Below are 21,038 nucleotides of genomic sequence, written 5' to 3'. Positions count from 1 at the left end.
GATGTGTTCTCTTGCCTTTTACCTCTCATGCTTGCTTTTTAATTCCTTTATAGAATTCCATCAAGGATTGACAAGAATTTCTTGTGGAATTTTACTGAAACAAGTTGGTTAGATAGGTATAAAAGTATAGGTAATATAGTGGCTACAAGAAAGAAAAGAAATGTGAGAATAAGTAATGAAATGGAAAAATAACTAGAGAAAAGATGAAACGAATATGAGAACTTTTTATTTTTTTCAAATATGAATGATTGCTCCATCCCTCTTTAATTTTTTTTTTGTATTTTTTGAATTTTTTGAATTTTTTTACTAACACGGGAAAGAGAAAACTCAACTTACTGAACCGTCTTACTCAAATACTAATTGATATGATCTCGGTTGTGGTGTCCTGAATCATATGAGTGATGCCTAATCGTTATTCTAGTAAGGGACTAAACTTGTAACTTAAGAAATCTAAAAACAACTTTTAAAAAGATGATAAATAGATATAAAAGTGATGTTTGATGATGGATATGAATAAGATAAGAAATGGAAGTGTTATAGATGGATGTTATGTGGGTTAAGATGATGTTATGATAAAGTATAAAAATGATAGGTTTGTGGTCTAAGTGAAATAGAAATATGATTGAAGAAATGGTGAGTTTGTAAGGATGAAAGGATGTTGGATTGAGACACACTAGCTATATGGAGCTAGGAACCAACAATATAATATAATAGAATTGAGGTGGTAGAGTATGAAATGAGACCCTCTAGCTATAAAGGAGCTATTAACCGTCGTTATAAACAATGAAATGGATGGATTGCATAAGAATGAACTTGAAGCCGATAGAGTTCTCACATAACTATAAAGAAAGAAAATTATCAAAAAGGATTTTAATATATTAAAGTTTGATTACAAATGAAGATAAAGGTGCATATTTATTGTGTTCATAGGTTGAATTTGAAAAGTCAAACAAAGGAGATGAATGCTTATTAATGCATAATTTCTTCTCTTTTTCTTTAGTGGCTGAATATTCTAAAGATTATATAATGAATTTAGACATTTTTAAGGCTAAATTAAGACTTAATTTCATCTAAAGGGGTGGATGACTCTTGAGTTTCTTTGGTTTGCTCACTCATAAAAAAAGGGTGTGAATGTGGACACTTTATATATGTAGATAACTATGCATCCAAGGGGGAGTGTCTCTTGGAATTCCATGATTATCCTCATGCCATTTATTGTAAAAAACCAAATTTTAACTAGTCACCAAAATGTAATTTTTGAAAGTTTAATGGTCAATGTATAAACTTTAGAAAGGTTTAGGGACCACAGTGTAATTTTTAAAATTTATGTAAGCCGACCCCATAAATGAATGGTTTATCCCCGAGAATGATGTTTCCATGGGAATCATATTTTTGTACAGATTTTGTATTAAAAGTTATAAACCGATAAATTTCGAAACAAATCTGGATAATCGAATCGAATCATATTTTTTAGAAATTTTGAAGGATTATAAGGAAAGGTCAAGAATTCCATTTCTATGTCTTAATTTAGAAGGATTTAATGTGGATCATTGGATTTAAGATAATTTTTCCATGTTGAATATGAATCGTTGGATTTAAGTGACTAGATTGTAATTTTTGGAAATTTTAAGAGCAAAATTGGAGGATGAGAAATTGTTGTGCAATGATGATGTAAGGGATGATGGAAACATGGTAATTTAGTAATTATCATGATATCAAGGGTAAAGTATTAAATATATTATAATTTTAAGGGTAAATTGGTAATTTACATTTAATGAATTTTTTATTCATTATTTAATTAAAGAAACTTCAAGTTGGCATGAACTACATATAAGGTAAGTAAAATTTTATTTTTGATTTTTCAAGCCAATTTATTAGGAATTTGGATGAAGACATGAAATAGAAAATTGTTCTATGAGAAGAGTTCTAACATTTGGTACCAATTTTGCATGTTAATCTTGTCAAAATGTTAAGTTCCCAAATCCTAGGGTTTATATTAATGTTAGGGTTTTATGAATTGAAGAATAATTATGATGTTATGGAAGTTGTAGAATCATATTCAAGCATGAAAGTTTATTGAAAATCATTATAAATGATTATATACAATTCGGCCAAGTTAGGGTTTTAGTAGATATTGGTTATTTGAATTGAATATATCTTTACCATGCTGAAATGTTTAGGATTGATTTGAATAAGTAAAAACAATAAAGGACCAAGATGCAAGTTGTAAGAATTGATAGAGAAATTAAGGATTGCAAAATAAGGAAATCTGTTTAGAATTTTAAATCTGACTGTGAGTTTGAAAAATACCAGAAATTCTAAAAAAAAGATTTTGAGGTATTTTTTTTATATATTTGTGTTCGCATTTTAATCTAATTTTGTTTAAAACAAACAGATATCAATTTCAAGTTGTATAATGAAATATATAATTTTTTGATCGAGGATAGGTCAGAAAGCAGGACAATAGATTATGCTCAAAACAGAATCTGGAAATTGGATTAGAAAATTCACCATGAATTGTACAAGTTGAATTATAAGGATTAATTTATATGTTTAGATTCATATTAGAGTCAAGTTTCAAACAAAAGAAACGAAATTATATTCCAATGTGTAGATTAATACAGGAAAAATGATTCTTTAAAGGTAGCGCATGTTGTCAGAATATGGAAATTTTGTAATGGAAGTGGAAATGGATTAGAAGTTGAAGAGTAATGTGTAAATGTTTGATCAGAATGTTTGAGTATATTTTTGGATCCTTGTAATTGAAGTTAAATGGAAAATGATCATTATGAATAGATTGGAAATGTTGAGAAGAATTCTAAAATAATTCATTTTAATGGTTAGATGGTGGAATTTGAAAAGATTGATTGAGTTATAAGTTGACATGAATGTTAAGAGGATTCAAGATATATTTCAAGTGTTTTGGTTAGCGTTGATATTTTGAAATGAGTTTTAATATCGAATAAGTATCGATAGAATTTTTTATGAATTTTATTACTAGATTGTGCCTTTGTTAGTAAAATACTAATATATGCTTTAGAATTTATGTGATGTATAAATGACGAACGTGAAGATCAAGATCAAAGAAAGCTTAAAGGAAAAGAAAAAGTTCAAGAGTAAAGCTAGAAACGCTAAGTAAGATTACTAGCAAGGTTTTACCAAGTGAGTGCTTTCTTACTATACTTTTATATATATAATATGATATGAGGAAGACTTTTGATAATGAAATATGATTTGGCTCATATTATGATATTTTCTTAATAATTTATTGAGTGATTTGAATGATTTCGGATACGAACTGTCGAATGCAATATTTAATTATATTTTGATATATTCGTATTTATAAATATTTTGATATGTAAATATAATGTGAATGAAAAAGACCATTGTTTGTGTATTGTATGATACTTGACTTTGTTAATATTTAAAAAAGATTGTGATGAGTGAATAATGTATAATACTTAATTGTGATGATGTTAGAAAAGATTTTGATAAGTGACAATTAAATGGCCTAAAAAATCTCCATTGTAAATGCATTGAGAGTCATAGGGATAGAGTTAGAGTATTATATGTGCAAATCTACATGACACATTCGTGTGCAATTCTACTTGGTACATTCATGTGTATATTCTACGTGGCACTGTGTCCAAATTCTACGCGACACTATTTGTGCATTCAGGAAAATCATGGTGATTGATCATTATGTTATTCCTGATTTATACAATGTTGTTGTGTTATATAGTACCTGTATATTCTATGTGGCACTTTATGTGCATTTTATCTATGCGACAATTTCGATTACATATTGCACATATTCACAGATGACTCGAATACCTTACACTCTCAGTGGTTTACAATGGGGCTATAAATGAAAATGAGAGTAATATATTCTATGAAGTCAATTAAATAAACGATATATACTATGAAAAAATGAATGACATGTGTTGTTTTTGCATCAAAATAATTCCTTAATCCCAAAAGAAATATAAGAAAATATAGCAAGTGAAAAGTAAGGGTCGATCCCACAAAGACTCTGTAGTTTCTGATTCAGTTATCTTCTTGTTTTTGAATGGTAGAGTTTGGATAGGGATGAAATTTAAGGTAGAAAAATATAAAAATAAAAGATAAGATAAGAATAAGATAAATAGGGGATTTGATTTAATTAAAACTTTTTGAAGATAAGATAAAGACAAAGTAGAAAAATTAATAAATAGAATAAAATAATAATTGGAGTTTGAAAAGAATACTTATTGTAAAAATTAGCCTCAGGCTTTCAATTTTGACTCAGTTTCCTCGGATCATCGAAATAGATCTTTACTTTAGGATTCATGTCGGTCGCTTGTCTACAAGGACAAATCCTTGTGACTATGCTTTGTATACCAAATACCCAAGTGCAATCTTAATACCAATATGTGAATTGATCTAAGCAACAGCAACGTTGTAGATTTAAAAACGTTGAGGATTGAAAAGTTGCCGACTCGGATTATGTTATTTCAACAATAATTGGTTCTGATCTCAGTTTCCTCTTAGCAAACAATTTTTCTAAGTGTGTTCCCAAGAAGTCGAATGTGCTTCAATAAGTTGACCCTTCCTCCCACAATAAACATAACAACATCTAGACCAACGTTGACTTTTTGGTTTTGAAAATTATTTTGATTTGAAAATAAGCCAGAAAACCGAGAGCATTATCCGAAGTGATTTAAGTTCTTTACAATTCTCACATTTGGAATTGAGCCATTGCTTTAGCCTTCGGCTTAAAAGAAAAATAGCTAAGCATGACAAAAGTCATACTTAGCATCTTTGAAAATAAAAATAAAAATAAGAACTTTGAAAAAGAAAAGAAAAACTTTTATTAAAAACTAGAGTAAGAAGAAGAGTGATTTCTTAATGTTCTTGTAGGCTTACCCTCAGAGGGTATTTATAGCCTTTAAAATCCTAAAAATAAGGAAAATATAATTCTTAAAATAAAGAGATAAATCCTAATGAAAATACTTAAAACTATTTAAACTAAAATACTAAAAATAAAGATAAGATAAAATATAATATAATATAATATTTAAACTAATATCCTAAAACATGAGTTTAACTCAAATTCGAATTACAGAAAAGTGTGACTGATCCATTCGTTCTTCTAAAAGCGTTAACTGGAGCTTCTAGAATGTGCTGACTCATCACCTCGTCAGATGCGTTATGCCCAGAGACATGCCCACTAGTCCAGCCTTGATTTCAAAAAAAAAACTGCATAATTATGTCCTTTTAGTGTAATTTCTAGAATCTAGTGGTTTTTCACAAAAAATGAATCAAAACGACCAAATAAGCCACAAAAACCAACGATTAATGAGCAATTTAAAGCAAAATAATAACCAAATAAAGCACCTATAAAATTCCCCCTCACTTATTCAATGCTTGTCCTCAAGCATTCCTCAATTAATACATCAAAATCACAAGTTGCCATCTCCAATTTCAATTTATTTCTCAAAGTTCCAATCGAACTAAGTCAATGACAATTGTCGAATTCAAGTTACAATCAAGTAAAAACATAACTAAGTAGAATTTTAAGAAAGCAAGATATCCTAATTATTTGCCAACTTTAATGAAACAAAACTCAATACCTCACAAAGATTCACATATATCAGCTCAAAGTGTTTAGAGTAAAATAAAATCGCTCAAACCAGAACTAATCAAGATATTACCATAGGCTTGGAATCCAATCAAGCCTCCACTACAAAAGGTGAACATAATGTAATAATTAAGGGGTCTTTAATATGGATTGTAACGTGGCTATGGTATGGGTAGGAAAAAAGTCGAAAAGGAAGTTTTTAAAATGCCAAAACAAGTGATCAAAATAACTAGGAACAATCCACGAATTAACATGAAGCACAATGAAAAACAAAAGAAGGAAAAAGAATAGATGAAAGGAAATTGAAATAATCGATTTTCCTTCTTCTTTTTTTCACTCGAACAATGTCTGTTTTTTTTTTTCCTTTTCTTTTTTTGTGTTATTCGAAACAGTGAACAATGTACATTTTTTATGAAATTGTTCTTTTTTTCATTTCCTTTTTTTCAGGGGACAAAAATGATACAAGATCTCAAGTCTCGGCAAGGGTGTGAAAAAAGAGGGAAAATAAAAAGAAAGGCTTCGGGCTTAATTTGGTGAGTTTTTTAATGGTTAATTTGGTGAGTTGAAAATTAAAAAAAAAGGGAAATAGGCTCAAATGTTGTTCACTAGTGGATATATAAATGGGTAGGCTTTTTGGGAAAAGTGAGTTTATCCTAGGTGCCCCTATCACATTAAAACATTATGCCCAACATGTAGTCTCGATATGTATTGTGATTACAAGTTCTAGAATATCATCTGGTACACTCAAGTCAAATAATGAGCAAGAAAGAAAATGTATGCTCGTTAGGCTCGAATCTCACAAGAAAATGCTTATATGTACTGAGTCAAGTTCGTCTCCATCAACAAATGCATGAAATATCAATACTAAGCAGAAAATCATCAGTTATACCAATCAACATCATGGAAATTAAATTCGATCAAATCATGGTCACAATCCAAAAGGAAGCAAGAGTATAAAATGAAATCCAAGAATAGCAACAAACGATCCCAACACATCAATATCAGAATAACTTAATTTCAATCAATCAAACAAATTAAGGAAAATTTTGACATACTATCCTTCCCCCTCACTTAATCCGTTTTTTTTCCAAAATGTATATCAAGTTTAAAAACAAAGATAATATAAAGGAATATTCCCCGATCTAGTGACGACCAAGGACACAACCACGTTGAGACGAGCCCGGGCAAAGGTTAGAGAGAACCTTAATAAGGTTGGCTTTAATAGCATCAAGGTGGCCATATACGCCTTGCATCTCGTCTCACATATTCGATTGTGTGTTGGATGCCAGAGGTGGTTCATTCCTCCTCATGTACACACGCCCATTACATGGTGTAATGGTTTCGGGTGGTACAATGTGAAGGACAGCAGAAGTTCCGACGAGAAGTCCCATCGAGTCGAAACACCTAGCATCAAGTGGATCCATAGCAAAAGCATAAGTAAAATTCACAGTGTCAAAGGACAATGGAAACAAACGGGATGTTAAATGTGTAATATAAATTCCAAGGATCAAGGGTCGATTGGTTCGTACAACTCTTGTGAAGGCTCAAGCAAACCAATATCCTAAATTTACCTTTGTACCATTTTGCATACACCATAAGAAAAACAATTCAACCTTAATTAAACAAGATGAGGTATCATTACGACCAGTGTAAGCAAGGAATCAGTGTATGTAGCAGAGAGTAGGGTCGTGAATGTGCCACGCATTGTAATGTGTGCATCGAATTGAACGTCTGCCAATCCTATAAGTGCTTCATAAGCGATATCAATATCGAAGTCCTGCGAAATCTCACAAAAAGATGTCAGATAACCATGGTATGAGACATCAGTCACGAACCCCATAAAGAAGTTAAAATCATTTAATGACATCATAAAGAATTTCCCTAGCTTCCGAAAAGCAATAACATCATGTGTTTTGATAGAAACGACACGACACTACAGAAAAATAAAAGTGTATAGAACTCAAAGACTAACTCGTAATAAGTATCAGATATAATATTTGAATAGAGAGTCCAACCAATTTCATCAAAATAGTACATCACAACATCATTTAAATGTAAAGTGTCAAGTGTACGAGATGGAATATTTTATGAGCTGTACGTTTTGGCCCAAAATGATCACCACAATAGTAAGAGTGACAAAATTGTAAACTTAAATTTACCTCATTTTCGGCAATACATTGTCGAATTACCTAATCTGAGCAGTGCTTCCATAAATAAGGATCGTCCCAAATATAATATCGAGATTCTCACTTAATTCGATTGATTTCATCTCTCAAAAAATCAAATGGTAACTTACATGTGGACAAATCTAATGGTAACTTACATATGGACAAATAATTAACCATATCCGCAAACCATGAAGTTATGTTTTGTGCCACCATCAAATTTTCTTCAGGAAATTTTTCTCTAAGTGGCGGGTAAGATGTGGAAAGGGTAATTATCCTTAATAATCAGCTACCAAGTTTTCAGACCCCTTTTTGTCTTTAATTTCCAAGTTGAATTCTTGCAAAAGTAAGATTCATCGGATAAGCCTCGGTTTTGCTTTTTTTATTTTTTTGTTCAAATACCTTAAAGATGCATTATCAGAAAAAACAGTAACTTTAGTGCCAAACAAATAAGATCTAAATTTTTATAAAGTAAAAATTATAGCAAAAAGTTTTTTTTCGTAGTTGAATAATTTTTCTGAGCCGAGTCCAAAGTTTAGGATGCATAAGCTATGACATATGGCTCTTTGCCTATTATTTCGCTGATAACAACTCCAACGCTAGTATCTGATGCATCACACATAAGTTCAAAGAGGTAATTCCAATATGGTGGCTAAACAATTGGGATTGGAATAAGCTTTTCCTTTAATGAATTGAAAGACTCCTTGCATTTTGAATCAAAATCAAAGCCTTGATCCTTTTGGAGAAGATTGCATAAAGGTTGTTCTATCTTCGAAAAGTCTTTAATAAACCTGCGGTAAAATCCTGCATGGCCATGAAAAGAATGAATTTCCCTCACAGTTGTGGGGTAAGGAAGTGAGCGTATAATATATTTTTTAGCTTTATCAACCGTAATCCCTTTTAAGGAAACAATATGACCTAAAATTAACCCTTTATCAACCATAAAATGACATTTTTTTCATAGTTTAAAACAAGGTTATATTCTAATCATTTTTAAGCACATTAGTTAAATTGTCAAGACATTCACTAAAAGAATTACCATAAATCGTGAAGTCATCTAAAAAGATTTCGATGTCATTCTCCACATAGTCAGAAAATATACTCAACATGCATTTTTGGCAGGTGGTCAGTGCATTACAAAGGCCAAAGGGCATTCGTCTATATGCAAATGTACCAAAGGGACAAGTAAAAGTCATTTTTTCTTAATCTTCTGCGCTACTGGATTTGGAAAAAACTGAAAACTATCAAGGCAACAGTAAGTTTTCCCAGCTAATCTTTCAATTATTTGGTCTATAAAGGGAAGGGAAAATGATCTTTTCGAGTAAGAGAGTTCAACTTCCTGTAATCAATGTAAACTCGCCATCATTTTGAACTCTTTTTGGTACTAACTCCCCTTCTTGATTTTTGACCACTGTAACTCTCATTTTCTTGTGAACCACATGAATTGGACTATCTGATATCGAATAGATTACGTCAGCATCAAGTAGTTTCTGAATTTCCTTCTTTACTACTTTCATCATTAGTGGATTTAATCGGCGTTGTCCTTCTCGTGATGGCTTTATTATTTATTCAATTTTGATCTTGTGCATGCGAGTCAAGGGACTTAATCCTTTAATGTCGGTAATAGTCCATCCTATGGTTTCTTTATACGTACACAATGTCATTACCAAAGCATCATCTTCTTTTTCGGATAATATATTTGAGACGATCACTGGTAATGTTCCATTTTCGCCTAAAAAGGCATATTTCAAGTGTTCCTGTAACTGCTTTAATTCTACCTCAAAATTTTAGTTTTAGAGGAATGTAAAAATTAATCAGAATTGATTGAAAAAATATTTTCAAACTCCCTTTTTTCCTCTTTGTGGCAAAGTTCAAGATCCATGGAAAGATTATAAGAAAAATTAGATTCAATTTATTCATCAATTCGAGTATTTCATTGCTTTATAAACATCAAATTCAACAATCTCATCATCAAATTTCATTGTCAGTATACCACTTCTAACATTGATCTTTGTATGTGCGATGTTTAGAAAGGGTCAACCTAAAAGTACTTCGGAATAAGTATCCGACCTATCATGTTCCATGTCAATGACATAGAAATCTGCAAGAAAAATAATGCATTGACCTTCACTAAGATATTTTCCAACACTCCTACTGGATAGATCACGAACCGATCAGCCAACTCTATGGTTACTCTCGTTTCCTTCAAATGCTCGTTAGTAATCATTTTATAAATAGAAAATGGAATAACATTGATTGAAGCTCCTAAGTCAAACATTACACGTTTAATTTTAAAATTACCTATTTTACAAGGTATGGTGAACATACCTTGATCCTTCATCTTTGGTGAGAGCTTTCATTGAAAAATTATGGAAACATGTTCTCCCAAATTTACCTTTTCGTACCCCATTAATTTCCTTTTTGTAGTGCAATGCTCCTTTAAAAATTGAGCATGCCTCGGTACTTGTCAAATTACTTCAATAAGAGGTATGTTAACTTGAACTTTTTGGAATGCCTCTAAGATCTCCCTTTCTTTAGCTCTTTTATCATGCTTTATTAATCTTGATTGGAAGGGTGGTGCGATTTCATGATAAGAAGAATGAGGATGTGCTGCAGATGTACCTTTTATTCCTGGATGTGGTGTTTCTTCTTGTTCTTTGAAATGTGTGGATTTTTCTTTTGGAACATTGGGTGAGATGATTGTTCCACTTCAGAGCATGATGAACTAACATTCTCTCTCATATTTAACTCTGTTTGTAAAGGTAGTCTTCCTTGTGATTCCAATTTCCCCATAGTTTGAGCCGGTCGGCTCACTTGTTTATCCAACTCTTGAAAATGTGTTTCGGTTCGGCTTTGGAATTTTTCATGGGATTCAACCAGCTTTTCTTGTGAAATTGCTAACTTTTCTATGATTTCCTCCAATGATAGATTTTGTGTTTGTTGCTGAGGAGGAGGTCTTGGTTGATAAGTTGGCCTTTGATTCGGGGCATAGCTAAATTTTGGGTGGTCTCGTCATCCCATATTATAAGTATTATTATATGGGTTGTATGGTCTCTGTGGAGGACATGTAAAGTTTTTTTACAGCTCTGATTTCTATATTGCCTCCTTCTTGTATCATCTGGCAGCAGTCCGTCGGATAGTCCAACTTTGTTACCCCCAATTTTCCTGCAACAAGTGAATTAACTACTTTAGTTAATTTATCTAATTTATTTTCAATAGAAAAGGTACTTATCTCGTGAACCCATTGGCTAGGTTCACTTGAAAACTATTGAGAGTTGGCGGCCATGGTTGAAATGAACTCTCTTGTTGTTGTTGGGGTCATGTTGACTAATGCTCTTCCGCTAGCGGCATCTACCATTTCCATTTCCATAGGTAAAAGACTTTCATAAAAATATTGAAGTAATGTTTTCTCATTTAATCCGTGTTGCAAACAACTTGCGCAAATCTTTTTAAATTGTTTCCAATAGTCATAAAGACTTTCTTCACTTTTTACTGAATGGAGAGAATGCTCATTTATAACTCGCTTGCTTTAGTCGCTAAGAAGAACCTATCAAGAAAATTTTGACTAATGGCAGCCCATGAATTAACTGAATTTGGAGGTAAATAAAATAACCAATCTTTAGCCAAGCGGGCTAAAGAGAAACGGAAAGCTCTTAATTTAATTTGATCTTCGATAACTCCCTATGGTTTCATGCTAATGCAAACCATGTAGAATTCCAATAAATGTTTGTTCAGATTTTCATTAGGAAGGTCGTTGAAAGTGGGAAGAATATGAATAAGTCTCGTCTTTAACTGGAATGGAGTCCTACCATTACGAAAAATGATGCATAATGGTGTCTGAGTGGCAGGAGTTGTGGCTAGCTCTAAAAATCGTTTTTTCTTCTTTTTCTGTCATTAGGATTTGATCTTTGTTATATGCATCTGCTTCAGAGTCTATCTCCGGATTTGATTCCATTTCTGAACTTTACTCTTGTTCTTCTTGACTTTTTCTTTTTTCCCGAAGCATTTGCGCGTGGATTCTTTGTGCTCGTGCTTCAATCTCTGGGTCAAGATCTACTAATTCTCCTGAGTTTCTTCTGGTCATAAATCAAAAAAAAAGAAAAATAAATTAGTACTTGGCGTTAGTCCCTGGTAACGGCGCCAATTTGACACGTGTTATTTTCGTGTTAAAATAATTCCTTAATCCCAAAAAAATATAAAGAAAATATAGCAAGTGGAAAGTAACGGCCGATCCCACATAGACTCTACAGTTTCTGATTAAGTTATCTTCTTATTTTTTAACGGTAGAGTTTGGATAGGGATGAAATTTAAGGTAAAAAATTATAAAAATAAAATATGAGATAAGAATAAGATAAATAGGGGCTTTGAGTTAATTAAAACTGTTTGAAGATAATATAAAGACAAAGTAGAATAAATATTAAATATAATAAAATAATAATTGGAGTTTGAAAAGAAGACATCTTGTAAAATGTAGCCTCATGCTTTCAGCTTTGACTCAGTTTCCTTTAATCATCGAAATAGATCTTTGCTTCAATATTCACACCGATCACTTGTCTACAAGGACAAATCCTTGTTACTATGCTTTGAATACCGAATACCCATGTGTAATCTTTAAAATAGGTTTGTGAATTGATCTAAGCAACAACAATGTTGTAGATCTAAAAACGTTGAGGCTCAAAAAGATGTTAACTCCGATTAGGTTATTTCAACAATAATTGGTTTTGATCTCAGTTTCCTCTTAGCAAACAATTTTACTAAGTGTGTTCACAGGAAGTCGAATGTGCTTCAACAAGCCAACTCTTCCTCACACATTAACCATAACAACATCTAGACCAACGACGACTTTCTGGTTTTGAAAATTGTTTTGATTTGAAAATAAGCCTAGAAAACTGAGAGAGATATCTGAAGCAATTTAAGTTCCTTACAATTCTCACGTTTGGAATTGAGTTGTTGCTTTAGCCTTCGGCTTAAAAGAAAATTAGCTAAGCATGAAAAAAGTCATACTTAGCATCTTTGAAAATAAAAATAAAAATAAAATAAAGAACTTTGAAAAAGAAAAGAAAAACTTTTATTAAAACTAGAGAAAGAAGAAGAGTGATTTCTGAATATGTTTCTAGGCTTACCCTAAGAGGGTATTTATAACCTATAAAATCTTAAAAATAAGGAAAATATAATTCTTAAAATAAAGAGATAAATCCTAATGAAAATACTTAAAACTATTTAAATTAAAATACTAAAAACAAAGATAATAGAAAATATAATATAATATATAATATAATATTTAAACTAATATCCTAAAACATGAGTTTAACTCAAATTCAAATTGCAGAAACGTGTGACGGATCTATTCGATCTTCTAGAAGCGTTGACTGGACCTTTTAGAAAGTGTTGACTCATTGCCTCGTCAGATATGTCATGCCCGGAGTCATGCCCACTAATCCAACCTTTAATCTGAAAATAAAAAACTACATAATTATGTCCTTATAGTGCAATTTTCAGAATCTAGTGTATCAATACGAACAAATAAGCCATAAAAACCAACGATTAAGGAGCAATTTAAAAGCCAAATAATAACCAAATAAAGAACCTATCAATGAAGTGACTCGAACATGCTATGAAATGAATAAAAATGAAAGGCAAAGGTTTGAAATGGATTGAAAAGTACAAAAACTGAAGTGAGATAGAAAACTACATGTTTGATCTACTTGATTTAGAACAAAGTTTTTATTGAGAACTTTGATTTGGCATTGAAAGTATTATATAAATTAGTTGTTTATTTACAAGTTATTTCATATGATATTGACATTTGATAAGACAAATTAGTTTTGATTATCTTTTATATGATGCTTTATATTTTACATTTATGTGATATTTTGATAAATATTTTTTATTTCTGATTTTACTCTATTTATTATTATTAGAACTTAATACCTCACTATGTGTATACTTAGCGTGTGATGACTTTCACGCGTAGGTAAAAGTAAGCGATTGGAGTAAGGAGATAGGGAAAAATCAACTTTTGAAGATCAGATCCACTCCAGAATCAGTATGACCTCTTTTTGTATGTTGGTAGTACTAGTGGGCATGTATACTAAATGGTTGCAATACTTAAAATACTAATGCTTGAATTTGATTTGGATATATAATATTTATTAGTATTGTTTATAAATAAATGGTTACTGATTAATATTTTTAGCAATTGATTTTTAATATTATCAAAATGAAATATTTTAAGATCTTTGATAATAATTGAATTTATGTTATAAAGAAACAAAATTTCATTAGTTTTCGAAAAATGATTGATTTGTAAATTTTGTGTGACATCCTAGACTCGTATACGGGAAATGGGTGTTACATTTATCCTTACTTAATGTCATAAAAGTATGAATTAAGAATTCCTTCATTGTATATCTCCTTGTAGAATGTGAAAAGGCCTCTCCTTAGTTCAAGCACTTCCTTGCATGCATTTCCCATAATAAAATTCTAGCATGCACTGTCTTCAGTAAAATGATCATATCTCAAGATCCCAATGTCGGATTGATGTTATTTAAAAGGAATTGGAAAGATAAGAGACATTGGAATAATATCCAATTGATTTTATGACCCAAAAATTTTTGTATTGCATCTATATTATGGAAGGCAAGCTGATTGAATTCTTACATTTGATGTGACTGTTCATCTCCCTTCATGCACCTAGACACAATACTAGTAGATGTTCATGCTTGAATAAAATTAAGAAATAAACATGTCATGCAAACTTTAAAGGAGTTAGTTTAATTAATGAACCAACTTTATTGAATGAACAAGCTTACTTAATGAATTTGCTTACTTGAATTAACTATAAGCATCAATGAACTACTTAATTAAATAAAGTGTATTGCTAATTAAGCCTCATGTTTTAATGAACTATATGATTTAAATAAAATGCATGCCTTTAATGGGAAGCGTGTTTATTAATTCAAATGGATGTTATCTAACTATTAATTACTCATGCAAATTCATGCACAAGTAAAAGAAAGTAATCCTCCCTTGGCGTTGGAGGGTCCTTCTCCAAATTCTAGCCTTGGTAAAATAGATTTTGCATGGTTTCTTGAAAATTCTTTTCCTTAGATTGTGTCATAGGTCTTCTAGAGGATTCTTTTGGGTCTTTTTCAACAGGAATCACATCATTCTTTTTCTGTTGGATAACACATGTAGTTAGAATTGATATCCTCCTCCATAGAATTTACCAGTCAAGTTATCACCATCAAATTTTCTTCATCCTAAGTGACATATGCAATAGCATCTTTTGCTAGAGGCTTCTTTTCACCAATAAGATAACCCATCTTCCCACGGCCCCGAATATACATACGAACAGCTTAAGACCATCACAAAATATTATCACCATTTAAGTGAATGGTAATAATCTAGACAGAGTGAGATTTAGTGTCACTTCCTCTAATTTTTGATGGAGCAATAAAAGAGGTATTGTCTGAGATTGGGTTATGGGCATAAGTGTTTGATGAAGTCTCATTACATACTCTTGGCATGGTGTTTGGAGAGGTTGAGCAAGAGGAAAAATAGAGGTAGAGTGGCTCTAATACCAAATTGAAAGAGGTAAAGGCCGAGATATATGCCTTTGTTCTATTGCTGGATGATTTATACACGATACAAAAAGGCTCTAAACTAGGAAAATGACTAAATTATAAGAAAATAATTAATAATTCCTAGTTTACAGGATTGACAACTATCAACATAATTGACAACTAATATACCAAAAATATATACATATATTTGGTAAAAAGGCTCTGCTTGATTACTCCAATGTTTCCAATAGATGAAAAAGATGTAGAGACCTGATGGCATGCATGAAATGAAATCAGTGTCATCTTTTTCATGTGTTTATTGTGGTAATAATCATAATTTTGAGGAATGTCTACAAAATCCTAAATTATCCCCTAATTAATCTAGATGAGGGCTTAAATAAAAAAACTAAAAGTTTTATCTAAAGTCAAGAACTTTAATCTATGATTGAAATCAAATAATATAGAAATTAAAGACTAAAATTAGAAGGAATTTATAGACATGAAATAAATATATATAAAAAAATAAATTCAAAGAGTAGAAAAAATAAAAAATATTATATTGAATAAAAATAGAAGGAAAGAATAAAAACAAAAAAAATTAATTTACAAAAACAAAGAGAATTTAAATTACACTAAAATTTTAATCCAAAAATAAAAACACAAATCAGAGAATAAAATAAACAAGGGATAAGAGAAAAAAAAATTAGGAAAATAAAATCTTGGAAACAAATGTGGAAACCAAATAAAAAAATCAGGGAAAAAGGTAAAGAAAGAAAGAAAATGGTCAGAATTAAGAAAATAAAATTAAAAAAAGGAAATAGACAAACAAACATGAGAACTTGAATTATCTCCTACCCGTGTAAAAATAAGTGGTTCCCAAAAGGATACCAAACAGATCATCGGATCATTTGGCTGAATTTAACACTCAAAATAAAAATATTTGTTTAAGTTATAGATCAAAAGGGGGAAAATTCTTATTCAAGATTCCTGCCAGTTTTCATCGAGAAACCTCAAGGAATGCTAAATCTCTATGAAGATCTATTTCAATGACTTTTTTCCTTTTTCATTAGTTTCTTCTCATCCTATGGAGCTTTAAAAAAAATCGAAATCGATAAAAAAGAATAAAAGTAAAAAAAAGGCAATTACTTTAAAACATAAATTCTTTTTATTTACTTGTATCTTTCAAATCACTAAACTTAGGGTGACTCCCCTTTTCTTTTTCTCCTCCATAAATTATTCTCTCCCTTTACATAAGATGAGTGCCTATTTATATGCTCTCAAAAACCCTAAAAGATAAAATTCTAGCATCTTTTCATTAATACTAGATACACTAATTTAAAAGAAAAATCCTAAAATAATAAAAAGATCTTATATTACCCTAAATAAACTATGGAAAGTATAAAGCTCAATTTAATTACAAAAATTTCAATAAAATAATTAAAAATTCATAATAAATTACAATCTCGTACCAAGTCTGAATCCAATTTTCAGCACACGCTGTCCTCGCTATAATAAGTATATCCTGAGTTTATGAAGTTCGATTTATGTACTTAAAAATGCGTTAGAAAGATAAAGGAAAGTCGATTCAATTTCAAGAAGATATCATGCCCTAAAAATGTATGGATCTTGTCCAAAAATTTGTTGCAAGTAAGATGATGCATTGGGCTTCAAAATACACTTGAATAAAAATATTTAAGTCTTGTAAATGGTAGACTGGATGAAAAGTGAATATTACAGTTTCCCCTATTTGCCCATTTTTTTGCAATGAGAATAGGGAAAAGACACAAATAAACAAATTTTCGTTTGGTTTCAACTTAAGCATATAAAATATGAATAATTTTTTTTCTAGAGATTAACTCTAAAAGAATTTTGTTCCTCTGATGCCACTTTCATTTCTTTGCCCATAATCAAGTTTGAAAATGATATTTCTCCCTTAGAATGGGGATCCCAAGTCGTCATCAATAGTTGATCTAATCATTTCTCTAATTTATACTAAATCAAAGAACGATCTTGCTCATTTCTCTAAAAGATACCAAGTCATAATCAATGGTTGATATGCTCTTATCTATTAAGGATGCCAAATCGGAGAATGGTCTTGCTTATTTCTCTTAAAGACACCAATTCGTAACAATGGTTATTTGGTCATTTCTCTAAAGGATGCCAAATTGAAGAATGTTCTTGATTCTTTCTCTAAATGACACCAGGTTGTAATCAATGATTGATATTCTCTTTTCTATGATAGATGCCAAATCGGATAACGGTCTTACTCCATCCTCTAAAAGACGTCAAGTAGTAATCAATGGTTGATCTAATCTTTTCTCTAAAGAACGCCAAATCAGGGAAAGATCTTGCTCCTTTCTCTGAAGGACGCGAAGTCATAATCAGTGGTTGATTTGTTCCTTTCTCTATAGGATGCCAAATCGAGGAACGGTCTTTCTCCTTTCTTTAAAGGATTCCAAATCGTAATCAATGGTTGATCTTCTCCTTTCTTTGAAGGACGCCAAATCGGGGAACAATCTTGCTTCTTTCTCTGAAGGACGCCAAGTCGTGATAAATGAAAATTAAATTTTAGAGATATTGTATTCACATGATATGATTTCAAATGTTTCATATGCAATGTCTCATAAGGATGTTTTAATGTAATTTTGTTATGACATATATGTATGCAAAACACAATTATGCACATGTCTTAATCTTGGTAAATAGATCTTCTTTTTAGACATGTCTCAATCTCAGTAATTGGAATTTCTCTGTCGAGTTTGAGAATTGTAATATTTTCTCTCTTTTATGGTTATGACTTTTCCTTATCGAACATCGTCTTTGGATCATCTTTTTGTTATTTAGATCAAGGAAGTGGGCATTTTCATCTTGCCCCTTGAAAATCAAATTCTCTTAAGACATCAATCTATTAGGCTCAGTCTGTGTGATCCAAACCCTTTCTTTTAGAATAAGACAAAGTTAAGTTACAAATCTTCTTCTCTAATCACTTTGAGCTATAAAAAAGGCTTGATTCATGGTAAACACATGTCTTGAATCCTCCATTTTTATTGTTTTTCCCTATTGAATATGATTTCCTCCATTTTCAAGGCTTAACTTTTGGCTCTCTTCTCGAGATCTAACCAACACAAATCTTCTTCTTTCCTTTAAATATTTGTAAAATGTGCATATATATATATAAAACCATGGATGCAACTTTTACTTATTTTATGCAAATGGTGAAAGAGTATCGATTATCAATCTTATTCAACCTTCAAATAGGGGACCTATCATTCAGGAATCTGGCCCAGTGTCAGCATTGTAACATGTCAATTCAAGCTTCTATCATGTTTTCTTCATCTTCTTGTACCATTGTTTCAAAGGTAGTGCTTTCTTTTTAGACAAACATCAGCCTTGAATTTTTACTGTGATCATGTATAGGGTCTTAATGCCTCTTTATTTTTTCAAGGGTGCTAAGATCAACTCAAGTTATTAGGAGTACCGTCATTGATCTTTCTTTCTCTTTCTTCAATTCGAAGGTAAATGTTTTCTCTTCAATGAGGGAACTAGCTTTAAATTTTTTTAAAACTGGTTCGAACCTCATTGCTCATTCCAAAGCTATTCTCTTTGAGGCAAACATTATGTCACAAAGACTTGTGAGAAGTCTTCTTGTATTTAATCAAAAGATGTTTTCATCGTTTCTTCCTCGCTTCTTCTTCTTCTTACTTTAGCCTCTTACTCCTTGCACCACTTATTTTTGTACAGCTTTTGAGGCAAAATGAGTCATGTCCATTTCAAGCATGTTAACTCCTAGAGATTGTTCTATTTGAAAATGTTTTTTCTTTTCGGTAAAACAAAATGGTACCCCTTACTTCAAGCTCACAACTAAAACAAATCACCAATTCATTGAATGTCAAGTAAATCAATTGTTTTTTGATCTTCAAAAGTTATAGCCCATTGATAAGTGTCAAGATCAATGGGTTAATTTCGGGTTAGCTTCACCAAAAATATTCTAAGGCTTCATATCCACTAAGATTTATATCTTTGTGATCATTGTAACATACCTCTCCATTTTGTTCTAGTTTTTCAATCGGGTGTGGAAAAAATGATGCAACTAGTATATTCAATTGCAAGACCTTTTAGAGAGTGTTTATATTTTGATTCTCTGGAATCTTCCATTTATTCTAGTTTCATGAACTCCTTTAGTAGAGGCAGTGTAGAAATATAGGTCTAAAAACAAAATTTTTGTGTGCTTGTTTGTATTCGAATATAACAGCTGTTTCTCAACTCCTTTAGTTATCTTCCACCAAAACTCATTCGCCTTTCTTAAATTACATTTCATTAATTTTGGTGTTCTTACTTTTTCTTTGATATTTCTTGGAGATTCATCTCAACACAAGGCCTTTTTCTCGATAATTATCGAGTAACCCATTCTTGTCATGATCAGAATGTAATCCTATTCATAAAGTTAAGGCTCTCGACATTACCTTTTTGACCCGTTACTTTAGCAAAATACCTCTAATTAGAGGATTCAAGTGTTAGAAAGTCTTTAACTTGACAACTTGAACAGAACTCATAAACCTTAGATTTACCTTTATAGTTGCTTTAGACTTACCTCCAAAGGTTTGCTTACTACTTTCAGCGGAGAGCCTCCAGTTTTATTATATTTACTTTTTGAAGAAGCTTCAGTAGCTTTCTAAGTATCCAGCTTCAAGATTTCTTAAGCTTATAAAGAACACATGTTATAATTTATTTGTTTTTAAAGGTCAGAAAATTTCATCTTTAGAGTTCAATTACCAAGCAGCTGACCTAAACTAAATTCATCTATTCCACCATTCCATTTTGCAAAGATTATGAGTCGTCATAGAATGTCCTCAATAGAAACACAATCTAATCAGTTTTGCAAAGTCACACAAAAGGTGTCTCATTTTGCCCGCTTCCACACATACTTGAATATTTTGCTTTTGATCGTTCCGTTGTGTGTGGAGAAGGTTATCCTTGTTCCTATAGGAAAAAGTGTGATGTTTGGGAGAAAGATCAAGTGTTCTTGTTTTGGGATAGGTTATTTCTTGCTATATGTCAAAAGGTTATAACCATGATTTTTAAAAGAGTAAATTATTATATTTGATATTCAATGAATTTTAAATTAATTTTTAGTTGCTTGTAGCCTAAAGTAAGGTTCATTCATTTAAAAAACTTTAACAAAGTTTGAGAAAACAAATAAAGAAAGGCACACAAATTTAAACAAAATGTGAGGCTTTCATGTTAGTGCAACTAAGCTCCATGATGGGTGGATAAGACCTTTATATGTTCAGGTTGTTCACATCATCATCCTTCTTCTTGGCTAAAATTTTGATTTCTTATGATTTGACCTTTCTTCAATACTTTCTCGGTCATTTCTCTGTACATAATGATGTCAGAGAAGCTTTTGGCAGTATTTCTTAACATGTGATCAATATAAGGGGACTTCAATGTGCCAATAAACATGGTGATGAATTCTCTTTCAATTAGTGGTGGATGCACTTGAGTTGCAATGTCTCTCCACCTTTGTACATACTAGTGAAAACTCTCATTGTGCTTCATTTCCATGTTTTGAAGTGTGGATCAATTAGGCCTCATTTCATTTCCAACATAAATTTTTGATTTTGAATCATTTTTTGTTGTAGCTTCAAGAGTTCCTCCTCTGACTTAGCTAGCATTGCATCCATTTGC

The sequence above is a fragment of the Hibiscus syriacus genome, unplaced genomic scaffold (assembly GCF_006381635.1).
Source record: "Hibiscus syriacus cultivar Baekdansim isolate YM2019G1 unplaced genomic scaffold, ASM638163v2 tig00002982_pilon, whole genome shotgun sequence".
In the NCBI taxonomy this organism is placed as follows: Eukaryota; Viridiplantae; Streptophyta; class Magnoliopsida; order Malvales; family Malvaceae; genus Hibiscus; species Hibiscus syriacus.
This window is presented reverse-complemented; position numbering follows the sequence as displayed.